Raw genomic sequence first — 14,615 nt, forward strand, 5'->3', positions numbered from 1 at the left:
TTGAGCTTTTCATTCAATACTTCTCCATTAATTTTCTCCTACTTCACGCTTCATAGTCCTCACCCAAGTAGGCCTGGGTCTTCCAACTCTTCTAGTGCCTTGTGGAGCGCAGCTTAACTTTTGGTGAACTATCTATATTAATGATGAACTTAAAAAAATTACAAACTATTTACGATTGCTATTGCTTCTCTATATATCACTGCTATTCTTCTCATTATTATTACATTATTCTAATTTTCTAAAATACACTGCTAAAGGATGCATCTTATAATATATCGTTTGTAACAGAATCCCTGTAATATTATATGTGAATCTTTTGCTATATAAACATATTTATCAAATTCATGGAATTTGAGGATTGGTGATTTAACAGACCTATTTATCAAAACTCTAAAAGCGATTTCCTGTTGAAAATACCAAGCAAATATAAAATTTTTCGTTAATAAATCATTTAATCAGTTAGAGGTGCTGTTACAAGAGAGTATTTTATAGACCTTTTCTGTAATAACCAGCCATCCCTAAAACCTGTTGAACATGCTTAACCGAAATTGGGACTGGTATATTGGCTGGAACAACTTCAAATCATCTTTAGAGACAATATAGCACAAATAAACTAATTCATTCCTGAATAAAAGATATTTATACACTTATTTTTAATTTCAAATTAAATTTGCGTAGCCTTTGTAACACTAATTCAAGTTTACAAATGGCCAGTCAAATAGTTTGAACAAATTATTAAATCCTCCAAATAAGGAAACGAAATGTCACATATCATCTAAATCTATATTGATCAATCTCACGAATGTAGTAGGTACAAATTCAAAATATCCTTTATAAGTGGCAAATGCTGTATAATTACTTGACTCTGTATCAATATGAATTTGATGAATACCACGGACTCAATATAAAGAATTAAATTCATGAGTTTTCCCAACTCACTAATCATGTCATCAGTACATGATACTGGGAATCCAACTGGAATTGTTTACTCGTTAACGAAAATCTACACAAACTCGTCAAGTATTGAATTTTTAATTGCGTTTTCATTTAACATGTTATCAACTTCAATACTGATTACATATGTAAATTCAACTTGTAATCGTATGAAGAACATAAATAATTTTGTTACTTTTTTTTTGTGATTAATTACCGATGGTGTAATATTTTCATTTGACGTAGAAAATATATCTCGAAAAGATTTTTGCAACTCTATACTGTAAAACCATTTAAAGGTTGCACATGAATGCCAGTGGCAAGGGACAGTGACAAGACCCTAGATACTGACCAAATATAAACATAATCAAAGTCCATGTCCATTCTCCACCCATGCTAGGACCAGGGAGTGCAAAGGCAATGGCTACCGATGACTCAGCAGGTAGACCTATAGGCTCCCAAGAAACTCCCCCTACCTAATCTTTAGCTCACAAGGATGGTGAGGTTGCAGATACTATCTACCTTGAGCATCACTTGAACTCCCATCCAGCAGATCGCTAGGCAGGTGTTTCCAATAGGCTAACAAAAGACTAACGTTTATATGAAAATACTCTGCTAGTTCATTAATAATAGGCTTGGTCATAGATATATTAGTGACCTCTTCTTACTACCCTTATTTCATATTTCCAGGGCCTGTGTAAGTCTGTGTATAAAATTCGCTGTCCATTAACACAGCATTTTCCAATCTGGGGGTTTCCCCCTAGTGGGAAATTTGAGACTACCAAGGGGAAAAAATTACAAAGCTTACTAGCCAAAAAAAATCTCAAATGGATTTTCTCATTTCTGAGAGAGAGAGAGAGAGAGAGAGAGAGAGAGAGAGAGAGAGAGAGAGAGAGAGAGAGAGAGAGAGAGAGTGCTTATTGTAGATTTAATTAATATGTTTAACAGTATATCTGTACTTTTCTAAAATAAATTAAGCTACAACCTTATTGGAAAAGCAGGATGTTATAAGCCGAATGGCTCAAACAGGGTAAATAGCAGTGAAGAATGTAAATAACGAAATAAAACAAACTACAACAGAAGTAATAAAGAAATTAAAATAAAACACTTTAAGAACAGTAACAACAGTAAAATAGATCTTTCATATATAAATTATAAAAAGTGACTCACGTCAGCCTGTTCAGCATATATCATCATCAGCCGTTGCTAGTCCACTGCAGGACAAAGGCAACACCCGTTCTTTCACATGCGTCAGTTCATGCTATTTCTATGCCCATTCTTTTGTCGGAATGAGAAACACATCATATAGTTTCTAAGTCAGACACAACACCATATGCAAGCAGGATTTGTAAATAGAAATTATAAATGCAACATTTGTGGAAAACCAGGCCCCATACCACCAGATTGTAAGATGCGTTACTGTAGCATACACATTATTATTATTATCATTATTAATATTATTGTTATTATTATTATTATTATTATTATTATCCAAGCTACAACCCTAGTTGGAAAAGCAAGATGCTATAAGCCCAGGGGCTCCAATAGGGAAAAATAGCCCAGTGAGGAAAGGAAATAAGGAAATAAATAAATGAAGAGAACAAATTAACAATAAATCATTCTAAAAAAAAGTAATAACGTCAAAACAGACATGTCACATATAAACTATTAACAACATCAAAAACAAATATGTCATAAATAAACTATAAAAAGACTCATGTCCGCCTGGTCAACAAAAAAGCATTTGCTCCAACTTTGAACTTTTGAAGTTCTACTGATTCAACTACCCGATTAGGAAGATCATTCCACAACTTGGTAACAGCTGGAATAAAACTTTTAGAGTACTGCGTAGTATTAAGCCTCATGATGGAGAAGGCCTGGCTATTAGAATTAACTGCCTGCCTAGTATTACGAACAGGAATAACTACGAGGGTAGGCAGATTAATAGTTGCAGGAATTCTCATACAGGATAATAAGTTACTATTAAGGGTTCTATTACCAATAATAAAAGTACTTTCATATTATATTTCTTGACATGATCAACAGATGTGATTGGACATGAGATTTCCTACAATCTTTTGTTTAAAAACGTTACTAATCTATCTGGATATAAAGATGACATGATTGCTATACGAAATTGTGTTACTATATATTTTTATATATGTATAGAAATGTAATTATACATGTATTTATAGACAGTTATAAACATCATACATATATACATATATACGTGTTTGTAATTATACAAAATTATACGTATATACGTAAATTTACTTCCATTTTTTTCGGATTAACAACATAAGAGTAACAAAATTAAGAGAGAGAGAGAGAGAGAGAGAGAGAGGAGAGAGAGAGAGAGAGAGAGAGAGGAGAGAGAGAGAGAGAGAGAGAGGGGGGGGGAGGACGAAATTCTGGCAATATCGAAATCTAGAATTTCAACGCTGTCAGGGATCTCGACGGGAGACGATTTTAATCCAGACGGAGCGATTTCATCCCGAAAGCCAGAGAGAGAGAGAGAGAGAGAGAGAGAGAAGAGAGAGAGAGAGAGAGAGAGAGAGGAGAGAGAGAGAGAGAGAGAGAGAGAGAGAGCTAATATTCTCTGGCAGTCTGCGCTTCGATACTTTTACAATTCTGTTAATTTCATGAATATATTAAACGCTCGAATCCTTTTAGATCGCAATATAACTGAACCACAATAAGCTGCATGTTAATGATTGCTTATTCCGGTATGTTTATGAAAATCAATCAGTACGATTATCTTTTCTTTTACCACAAATATATTATATATATATATAAATATATATATATATATATCGATCTATCTATCTATCTATCTATCTATCTATCTATATATATATATATATATATATATATATATATATATATATATATATATATATATATATATATATCAATGATGGAAATAACATTAAGAGACAAAAAGGGCACTACAGATGCGAGAGAAAACTAAAGTAGAGGATTATCTAACATGCTATTTTTCCCTATTGGAGCCCCTGGGCTTATAGCATCTTGCTTTTCCAACTAGGGTTGTAGCTTGGATAGTAGTAGTAATAATAATAATAATAATAATAATAATAATAATAATAATAATAATAATAATAATAATAATAATAATAATAAGAAAAAGAAATGGAAATGGGCACGACATATAATGAGAATGACAGATAATAGATGGACATGTCGAGGTCTTTGATCTGCAGTGGACAAGTAAAGTCTGATGATGATGCTATGTATGTATATGTATATGTGTGTGTATATATATATACATATATATATACTCGTATATATATATATATATATATATATATATATATATATATATATATATATATATATATATATATGTATATATATATACATATATATATATATATACATATATATATATATAAATCAGAAATACCATTTAATATCAAATTCACTCTACCATGAGATCTTAGATAAATAGGGGAATTCCTTTAAAATTATTCCTGCCCACCCACGAACTCGAACCTATGGGCGATAGAAATAGGATAAACAACAGGCTGTTTACCCAGCTCGGCTGTAAAGAGAGAAAAGAGTTGGTTCCGACACTGCTGTATCTAATTATATCGAGTACAGGATTTATACTTAGAATCGAAATCAACCCAACTTCATTACAGTTGATTGGTAAGTATGTAACACGTGGTCATTTTATCACTAACACTCGTAATATTATTTTTTTTTTTCTTCAAAAAAAGCAACAAATACCTTTCCATATCGAATTCATTCTACTATGGGATCTCAAGCCCATATGGGAATTCCTTCAATAATAAATATTTCTCCCCGGGTTAGGAACTGGAACCTAGCGCTGACTTTACATCCTAATAGTCTAAACAGTTAAATGTTTATCCTTATTTTGATCATAGATTCGTGTCCTTACCCAAGCAGAAATATTCATCATTAAAGACATTTCCTAGGGTATTGTGGCTTATTTGAAAAAAATGAAAACCATGAGTGGTGGTGGTAAAATGATCTCTCATGTGTATGTATATATATATATATATATATATATATATATATATATATATATATATATATATATATATATATATGTGTGTGTGTGCGTGTGTGTATGTGTATATATATATATATATATATATATATATATATATATATATATATATATATATATATATATATACACATATATACATATATATATATATATATATATATATATATATATAGAGAGAGAGAGAGAGAGAGAGAGAGAGAGAGAGAGAGAGAGAGAGAGAGAGAGAGAGAGAGAGAGAGAGAGAGAGAGCTGCTATTATTATGAATTTTATTTAAATTGGGATATTTTTCATCTAAAGTAAATAAAGAATCGTAGATTATGGAAGAAATAATTATATGAAAACTCTGATTAGCTCAATATGAACTTTGAAAGCAGAATTATTTTCTTTTATTATTTGTAAACTTTAAATTCTGTATAACAGAAATGAGGTTTGTATTTACCTTGTTGGCGATCCGCAACTCAGCAGTAAAGAAATGAATCTTTTTCTTATTGCCGAATATGAAAAATACAATTATGAAATTCCTATAAAATTTCATATTATCTTATAGCTTTTCTTTACAAGAGTCACATATCTTAAAACTATTGACCTTTCATCATAATATAACACTAGAAACAAGTTATCTGCTCTATTCAACCAAAATTGGTTTTTAAATCGTATTAAAATATTTGTCCGATGTTTACATCTAGAAATACACAACAGCTCTCTCTCTCTCTCTCTCTCTCTCTCTCTCTCTCTCTCTCTCTCTCTCTCTCTCTCTCTCTCCTCTCTCTCTCTCTACTGATACATTTGTGTGATTTTCGCATTTATTATAAAGGAATGCCAAAGAATTGTAGCATCTGCAAACCTTGCTGCCTAGTTACTAGTGTACCGTATGTATTTCGACTATTACGTTATTGCTGTGTTTTCTTATCTCTTGCCCTCCCCGGCACTGATAATATAAATCTATTCAAGCTTGCTATCTTATGTTTTGTACTTTTTGAATTTGGTGTCATTCTTATTCTCAACTGTCTGTATGTAAACTCGTTGCCTTGTTGAATAAACTAGGTTGCATTCACTTCGTCTCTCTGTTAGAACCTGACAGTTACGTTGCCACACTGGGCAGTAAAGTATATGTTTCTGTACGCTTGGCACATATAAAAAAACGATAATCTTCTTTAACATATATGTTTTATTTAAATTTCGACTAAGAAGTAATTGTTGGCAATATATCACACGCGTGAATAGTCTTCCTCTGACAACAGTTTTCATCTACCGGTTTTGTTTTTACAGTTTTTAAGAAAATGCTATAACTCTATACTGTAAGCATGTGGGATCTTATTTCAGACTTTCGTTTTATTGTTCGTTCGAAAGATTTTTATCTATAAAATGAATGTTGCTCTACATCTCTCCAATATATATCCTACAGAATAATATATATATATATATATATATATATATATATATATATATATATATATATATATATATATATATATATATATTATATATATATGTGTATATATATATATATATATATATATATATATATATATATATATATATATATATATATATATATATATATATGTATATATATTTGTCAGGCTGAGTTCTCCTCGTCCCTCGGGTGGGGGGGGGGGGGAGTATTCATATGCTGGTGAGAGGGGTTGCGTGTGCCTGTGTCTATCTAAATTCCTAGCCGTCATAACTGACGGATCGCGTGCATTACAAATATAATAAACAATCAACTGTACTTTCTTTTTGGAAGCAATAAAGCCAGTTTCCTAGGAGACCCAATATGTCAAGGTCTTTGATGCGTCACCTCACTTCGTCTTCATAATTATATAAAGTCTAAAACCATGAAATCGTGTACATGAATCTGTCTTGAAGAAAGAGTCGGCCAATTATCACTACCAAAGGATGAGAATTAATACATGAAGACATACGGTACACACTAGAGATTTATTATCCTGACCGTGAGGAAGTACCAAACAATAATCTGACTATCCTCTGTCTTTATTACGTGATTACTAAATTAGGTTATATTCCAACTGCTTTTATATATATATATATATATATATATATATATATATGCGGGTTCAGATAAAAATATATTTATAACTATTTTTCAAGTCATGAAAAGGGAAAAGAAAAATATTGAAAATATTTCAAAATTACAGAGATCCAATTATTATGAAGAAATATATTTACATAAACACAAAAACTAATGTGCAATCATGTACCATTACTGAGAACGCCCCTTTTGCAGGTCACGCGGTTAAGACCGCTTTGCTGTCAGGGTCATGCATGGTCTGAGGTCACCTGATAGCAGCAGAGCTGTTGCTCCTCTTAAGCCCTGTCCACACTATCGAGCATGCCCGACGGGCAAACAGTGATACCAGACCACAATAGTTAGTAAGAATGAGGGTTAATGACGTCAGAAGCGGGAAAACCACAGACAGGGATCTGGCATCATACAGTGTTGCCAGATCCCTGACTTTAGTTTTCCCGCTTCTGACGTAATCAACCCTCATTTTCACTACCTACTGTGGCCTGGTATCACTGTTTGCCCGTCGGGCATGCTCGATCGTGTGGACAGGGCTTAAGAGGCGACATTCCTGCGGAAGAGGGCATGATTTCAGATGCAGAAGGGCATCTCGCTCCATTACCTCCCACTTTACTCCGAGCCCAATTTCTGCTTGAGAGTAAATTGTAGTTAGATTTCTGCTGAATGTTCAACGAGGGCCTCTGGAGGGATGTGCTTACAGCTTCTACTATCATGACCCTACCGTAGTTATTTCTGTGTGAACGATCTCGATCTGGGTTCCGTTCCTTCTTCCAGGGAGGGTTTACGGTCTTGGATATCGTTATGATGTTGGGTGAATTACCTTGGTTTTCTGTGGGCTAGCATACGTCTTCAGCGTGTCATCATAGTGTGTCCAATGTAGTCTTTTCTAGATTACAACATTTCCTCATGCCATAAAAATATTTGTAGACTACGTTTGTACCCAGTTCCTTCGATTCCTCATTACCTGGGCCGCTATTAGGTTGAACTTGTTCTATATTCTATGTTTTACTATCTAGTAAAGGGCTTTTAGGTAACACCTTGATTGATGATTCCTTGCTTGGGCATATAGCATCTTGATTTTCCAACTAGGGGTGTAGCTTAGCTAATAATAATAATAATAATAATAATAATAATAATAATAATAATAATAATAATTAGGTGGTGGTGGTAAATTATCATATTTTTCATTAATGCCCATTGCTGTCGGCTGTTAAGTTTCATCAAGTTTCCTTTTATAGCCTCTTCAATCATTATGTCTGGAAATCCGTAATTGGTTATCAACTGTCGAAATCAGATTAGTTCGACTTGTACGTCTTTCCAAAATGTGCTATGTGTGAATGCTCTTTTGACGTAAGCATTTACAACTCACTTCGGATCACTCACCTTTTGTGTTTAATCATATTCCTAACGTCGGTTCATTTCACATAATTATACTAGGAGATCGAGGAAAGGCAGAGTCTTCTGTTAACTGTATACCTTTGCAAAGTTGAGCACAATAATTCTCCTGAGTTTGTCAGCTAATTCTTCTGTCTTTATTGTTTTTAGTCGTGATGAATATGTCATTGATATGGCATCCGTATATTTTTGGTTATCTGTGTTTTATGAAGGTCTTTTCAAATTATTATCATTAATAAAATTATTATTATTAAAATTATTATCATCAAAATTATCTTTATTTCGACAGTTGCCAAGAGGAAATCCCATTGCTACGCCATCAACTTATTGAAATAGATGTCCACGGTGAAAGAGGAACAGAGCTTCCATAGTAACTACGGCAGACTCACAATACTTAAATCTGTAAGGATTTTCCTCCAGGGGCCCTCGTTGTACATTCAATATGTATTTAACAACTCAATTCTCATGTAAAAAGAGGCTTGAGTTAAACTGGGAGGTAATGATGCAGGATGCAGGAACTTTGTCAAGGAGCAACGGCGCAGCTGCTTCCAGCCTACCCGGTGAATCCAGACCATGCATGACCTTGACACCAGGGCGCTCTTGACCACCCGACCAGCAAAACAGATGGTCCCAGTAATGGTGCATGTATGCACATCTTTGTGTGTGTGTGTGTGTGTGTGTGTGTGTGTAAATATATTCAAGTTTTGAAATATTTTCAATTTCTCTTTTTTTCTCTTTATAACATTTAAAACATAATTTTTAAATTGATTAACAATTTTATTTGCACTATCTTACATAAAATAAAGGGAATTATAATATAACGTAAATTAGTAATCACTTGATAATGACAACGTATTGTCGAAACAGTGCTGTCGTAATAGAACAAATAAAAAGGAACAATCCTCGTTTATTTACCCAAATCTGAAGAAACTAAGAAAATAATAGGATTCCTGTAAGACATATGTTGACTCGAATAAGGAAACTAATACTGTGTGTGTGTGTATATATATATATATATATATATATATATATATATATATATATATATATATATATATATATATATATATATATATATATATATACATATATATATATATATATACATACATATATATATATATATATATATATATATATATATATATATATACACGGCATATATATAAATATATATAATATATATATATACACACACACACACACACACACATATATATATATATATATATATATATATATATATATATATATATATATATAAATATACATAATATATATCTATAAATTATATATATACATATATATATATATATATATATATATATATATATATATATATATATATATATATATATATATTCCTTTAATTAATATATCTTCTTTCCCAAAGTTATCCCTTACATTAAGAGATCGGTTGCCTGATGCGTCCTTACCAATGCTTTCCATCAAGGAAATCGTATTTCACCAAACCTCTTCTACCCATATCATCCTTCACCTCATCTTGCCATCGAATTTTCTAACCCCCCCCCCCCCCTCTCGATCTTCTCCCCCTGGTAGGTACTTCCAAAACCTTCCTCACTCTCTCCCCACTATCCATCCTCAACATATGGCCACAGCATCTTAGTCATGACACTCTTATCACCTCAGTAATCATCTCTATGGCCCCATTTTTCTTATTTCATCACTTTCCAATCTTTCAAGCATTAATATTCTCATAATCCACCTCAGTATTCTCACCTCCGTTCTCTCAAGCTTTGCTTCCTCTTTTTGTCTTAGAACCCACGTTTACTATTATCATTATTAATTGCTAAGCTACAACCCTAGTTGGAAAAGCAGAATGCTATAAGCCCAGGAGCTCCAACAGGGAAAATAGCCCACTGAGGAAAGGAAACAAGGAAAAATAAAATATTTTAAGAACTAACATTAGAATAAAAATCTCCTATATAAACTACAAAAACTTAAAAAATATAAGAGGAAAAGAAATAAGATAGATTAGTGTGTCCGAGTGTACCCTCAAGACAGAGAACTCTAACCCAAGACAGTGAAAGACCATGGTACAGATGCTATGGCACTACCCAAGACTAGAGAACAATGGTTTGACTTTGGAGTGTCCTCCAAGAGCTGCTCAGCTAAAGAGTCCCTTCTACCCTTACTAAGAGGAAAGTGGCCACTGAACAATTACTTTTGTGTGAATAAGAATTGTTTGGTAATTTCAGTGTTGTCAGGTGAATGAGGACAGAGGAGAATATGTAAAGAATATGCCAGACTAGCTGGTGTGTGTGTAGGCAAGGGGAAAATTAACCGTAACTAGAGAGATGGATTCAATGTAGTACTGTCTGGGCAGTCAAAGGACCCATAACTGTCTAGCGGTAGTATCTCAACGTGTGGCTGGTGCCCTGTCCAACCTACTACCTTTATATTAACACTGGTCTTATTACTGTTCTATAGATTTGACTTTTAGCTTAATTAGCATTTTCTTATTACACACCAATCTTGCTACATCACTCCATTTCCACCAAGCTGATTTTATCCTATTCTCAGCTAAAGCCTCGCATCCTCCCTTTCGAATTATAGATCCCAAGTATTGAAATTATTCAAAATCATATTCATATAGCAATTCACACTACTCTTTATTTCTGATCTCTTCACTTATCACATACATGGCCACCACAAATAACAACGGGTTTAATGCTGACCCCTGGTGTATTCCAACACTAACTTCGAAGGTTTCTGTTTCTCCAAAAGCTGTTATTAATTTTGTCCTTGTTATTTTGTATATCATTTCTACCAATGTAACCAACTTGTCACAGACTTTCATATTACTTAAGCACCAATATATATATATATATATATATATATATATATATATATATATATATATATATATATATATATATATATATTTATATACACACATTTCTATGTATACTAATAAATGCTACCCATCAAAATGACGGCTACAAAATTGCAAAATATACACCCACACTCATCCCCCTCTCACCAAGGGGATATATCCACAACCCTTTCCCCCACCGAAGGGACAGGAAGAGCGTAGCAGAACCGGAATATATATATATATATATATATATATATATATATATATATATATATATATATATATATATATATATATATATATATATATAAAGATGGACCAGTGTTCACATTACAAGGAATTTTATCTCTTGGATTATTATTTCATCATGAGTAAATTAAAATCCTGTCTTTTATATCACTTTTTTCACGTTTGGTCAAATATGAAGCCAAAATAAGAAGGAGAAAGAGCAAACTTTTAAAAACATCCGATCTCGTGTCATTAGCTAAGCGGATCGTCCTGTTTGCTTTCCAAACAGCACCGACCTTCTGCCAACAGAAAGCCTTTTTCCTTGCAATCTGGCTTTTCGCGAGCGATTTATATCTGGTTCTTCGGAATTTTGATTCTCGCTGAAAATAATATTCATTCTGGAATAATGTTTTCTTCTATAGCGAAGTTCAGAAAGTGGCAGAGAGGATATTTCACTCATGAATGGCAGAGGCAATGGACAGCAATAATGTCCTAGCTAGCAGGACAATACCCTATATACAATTGATCAACGGCCAATCCCACTCTTCATCCAAGCTAGGACCAAGGAGGGTCAGGTAATGGCTACTGATTACTCATCAGGTAGACCCTAGGCTCCCCAACTATAAAACACTACAACAAACGAGTTTGAATGAGACTCGATCCCTAGTCTGGTAGATCACCAGGCAGAGACGTTTCCAATAGACCACCACAACATATGCGAAGATCATGCATACCTTGTAGTAAGGAAATAACTAATTCTCAGATTTATATCTTATGTCAGTAGAAGTGATTATCAATACTAACTTGGTATCAAAAGGCAATGATGATGATATAATATACAATTCATATGATGTGTAAAAGAATGATATAAGAAATAATTTTAATTTAAAAACAGCAAAATTGTCAAAGGCAATTTTCTCTGACGGTAACAAACGACATATCCTTAATGATAAAATATAAGCAGTGAAATTCCATAGTAGGCTTCTAAACAATATAGAATCCTAATATGAAAAAAGACAAATATCCACAATAGCTATTTATTTTCTAAAATTCTAACACGAAACCTTATCCTAGTTTTGGATAAATGAAAACAGCTCTGTCTTCCGTGACAGTATCCGACCTAACACAAGTAAGATTAAATCGAGGAGCGCTGTCTTACTGAAATATGGAGGTTAACAGGGCTGAATCTGGTCATACAAGGCGAGACCTTCTTTCTTTTATTACATTATGGAAAAGGGATAGTAAAGTTGAGTGACCAATGTATCTATAAAAATATGTTTGTATGTATGTATATATATATACATATATATACATATATATACATATATATATATATATATATATATATATATATATATATATATATATATATATATATATATATATTAGAGGACCAGAGAAACCAAAAATGTCGTGTAAAATTTTGGATAGATATGCTGACACGCAGACACTCGCACACACATACACACAGATTCTATTCTGACCCCGACCCCTTTCTTAACTACAATCCGCTAGTTGGGTAATTCGTAGGAGAGTGTGGTTTCCAAGTGTATCTCCCAGGGTAACCCCCTCTTACCAGGGTATGACTACGTCCTCTACCACTGCCACTGAGCGTGACATGAAAGAATATATATATTTGTGTGTATATATATGTATATATATATATATATATATATATATATATATATATATATATATATATATATATATATATATATATATATATTTATATATATATATATATATACTGTATATATCCAGACACGTTGCTCTCTTTTAAATAGGGGAGGATGGCTCTTCCACATACCTACAATGATTTGATTACAGAATTACACTTCAATATAAAGTATAATGGTAAAAAAATTTAAATACAAAAAAACATGGTAATTAACAAGTTTTGATAAATGAAAACTCTAGGATTCGATGTCATTTCTTCAGGGCTATTCCGTTTGTGCAGTACAGCCTAAAGTGTTAGGCTTCACTTTCCCTTAAATAATTTAGACTTTTTATCCACACTGGTCCCTAATTGAAATCCACTTAAGAGCGGTCACACTGATAATGAGCTGCACTGAAGGTGCTTTAGTATTCTCGCTTCGATGAAGCAGCCTCCTGTCCAGGGCTCCATATATATGTGTGTATACATACATACATATACATTATATATATATATATATATATATATATATATATATATATATATATATATATATATATATATATATATATTCATAAGCATCAGCCATTACTAGTCCATTGCAGAACAAAGGTCTCAGACATGACCTTCCACTTGCGTCTGCTCATGGATTTTCTACGCCAGTCTTTTCTTTCTTCCTCTGCTTCCTTTGCAATCTCTAGGGAATCATTCTGTTATTCTTAATGACTACCTATTATCCTCCATTCTCATTAAATGTCTTGCCCACGTCCATTTCTTTTTCTTAAATGTTTTTAGAACATCCTCTACTTTAGTTTGCTCTCGTACCTATATTGCTTTTTTTGTCTCTTAGTGTTATTCCCATCATTTTTCTTTCCATATCACTGAGTTATTATTGACTTATGTTCTAAGGCTTTAGTAAGACTCCAAATTTCTGTGCATAAGTTAAAACTGTTAGGACCACCTCATTAAATACTTTTCCTTTTAGGGAAAATGGCATTTTACTCTTCATACTCATTTTCTTTTCCAAAGGCTCTCTATCCCATGCTTATCCTTCTTTTAATTTCTGTTTTGTGTCCTAAGGAAACACCTATCTCTAAAAGTTGTCCATAACTCCTATCTGTTGCCTCTGCATTTTCATTGAACATTATCTTAGTTTTACTTATATTAATTTTAAGTCCTACATTTCTGCTTTCTCTATTCAAAACTTCATTCATCTTTTGCAATTCCTCCCATGATTCACTAAACACAACTATGTCATCTGCAAATTTTAAATTGTTAGGCTATTCCCCATTAATATTAATTCCTACATTTTCTCAATTTAATTTTGTTCTAATTGCTTCAACGCATGCTGTGAATTATTTAAGATGGGGTACCCCTGTCTAACTCCGATCTCAATTAAAATTTTCTCACTATCATTATATAGTTTTAGGATTACTGTACTTCCTGTATAGATATCTTCAA

This window comes from Palaemon carinicauda, chromosome 28 (assembly GCF_036898095.1).
Source record: "Palaemon carinicauda isolate YSFRI2023 chromosome 28, ASM3689809v2, whole genome shotgun sequence".
Lineage (NCBI taxonomy): Eukaryota > Metazoa > Arthropoda > Malacostraca > Decapoda > Palaemonidae > Palaemon > Palaemon carinicauda.